The following is a 1883-nucleotide window of genomic DNA, read 5'->3' on the forward strand; positions in this document are numbered from 1 at the left end:
AACACACACAAGCACACACTTACCTTTGTTGCCTTCTGACGCCTCCTTGGCTGTCCCCAAACGGTATAAAACCAAAAGCCACGGGAAGTTGTAAGGATAGAGGACATACCTGCATCCTATTGGACTCACTTGTCTTGGTTAAATCCAGCTTATTTGACAACCTATGGTGCTGCTGCTTCTGCTCATGGAAGTGCTGCTTCTGACAAGGCTGTTCTTTGGTGGTCCTAGGCGACATTACAATCTCCATGGTTACATACACATTTGCAACTCCAACAATACACACATATGCATGTATGTATGTATGTATGTATGTGTATCTATCTATCTCTATATATATTTATCTCTCTCTCTCTCTCTCTGTATATATATATATATATATATATATATATATATTTCTTTTAAATATATATATAGAGAGAGATAGAGATGGAAATACTTTTTTAAACATGTTTTCACCTTTTTCTACCTTCTTTTTTTTCTTCTCTCCATGTTTTCCTTCTTTCCTCCTTTTTTCCTATGCTGCTGCTTCTTATTTTTCTTCTTTTTCAGACCCTATCATTGCACTATTGCTTATTCAATACCACCAGCAGATGGAGACACTATATTGCAACATTAGTTGTGAGCAGCAGTTTGTACAAACAAATGCCTCATAGCTGATGTCCTATCCATTATTGCAATGGATGGCTGGCTGGCAACATTTGTTTTTATTATTCCAATACCACAGTACCAATGCATGGTCACTCAACAGCAATGACACCCCCATGTCAATTAACAAGATTCAGCTCCCACTACCTGAAAGACAGCTACCTATCATGTCATGTCCAACCTGCACAGGTGTGCAGGTTGCTGAGCTTATTCAATTAAAGAGGACATTCAGCAGCAGCAGCAGTCCTGTGCCTGGTCGCTCCAACAGGGGCCAGACACAAGCGGCACAACCTATTGTCTTTTGCCTGCAGTAAGGGCCCACTGGACTAGCCAGCAAGCAGCTGCAGCAGCAAATAAACAGGTAATCTTTCTTTCCAACACTGAAACCTGGTGGTGCACTTAATATATGCTACCAGATAGGGGACATATCAGATATTAAACTGATAAAAACAGACACCACATTTGATCTCAGCCAAAAAGAAGGACGAGAAGTGATAACTGTCAAAGGGGAGGAACCCCTTCACATGCACCATCACTACTTGTAGGAAGGGAGGCTGGCTGGCAGCCTCCCATACACACCCTGGCTGGGTGGCAGTCACCCACCAGTACACACAGCAGACATTAAACCCATATCATTATCATTATTGCTAAGCAGGAAGATGGGAGTCCATTTCACTCTGATGGAGCATTTTTAAATGCAATCCATAACCTGGCTTTGGCAGGAACCTTTCTTTCGCCTCCTACTTGCATGTGATACTGGGTTTAGGATCTGCATAGGAAACACACACACACACACACAAGCACACACTTACATGTGTTGCCTGCTGACTCCTCCTTGGCTGTCCCCAAACGGTATAAAACCAACAGCCACGGGAAGCTGTAAGGATAGAGGACATACCTGCATCCTATTGGACTCACTTGTCTTGGTTAAATCCAGCTTATTTGACAACCTATGGTGCTGCTGCTTCTACTCATGGAAGTGCGGCTTCTGACAAGGCTGTTCTTTGGTGGGCCTAGGCGACATCACAATCTCCATGGTTACATACACAACAAAGGTCAGATGTTGTTTACACCTGGCCATGCCAGTGGTATTGAGTAGCATATCCCAGTGCTAAGGGTCCTGGGTGCAACAATCTTTCAATGGGGAATAGCCGAGCTGAGTTTGTCAAGTGCACCCATGTTTGCAACTCCAGCAATACACACATATTGTTACGCCGAGCGCTCCGGGTCCCCGCTCC

At 43.8% G+C, this 1883-nt stretch overlaps 1 pseudogene; it reads right to left on the reverse strand.

Moving 5' to 3' along the window:
- Window positions 1–1033: 1033 nt before the first annotated feature.
- LOC130320344 (U2 spliceosomal RNA) lies at window positions 1034–1141 on the reverse strand (annotated as a pseudogene).
- Between the last annotated feature and the right edge of the window lie 742 nt (window positions 1142–1883).

This window comes from Hyla sarda, unplaced genomic scaffold (genome assembly GCF_029499605.1).
Source record: "Hyla sarda isolate aHylSar1 unplaced genomic scaffold, aHylSar1.hap1 scaffold_22, whole genome shotgun sequence".
NCBI classification, from domain to species: domain Eukaryota; kingdom Metazoa; phylum Chordata; class Amphibia; order Anura; family Hylidae; genus Hyla; species Hyla sarda.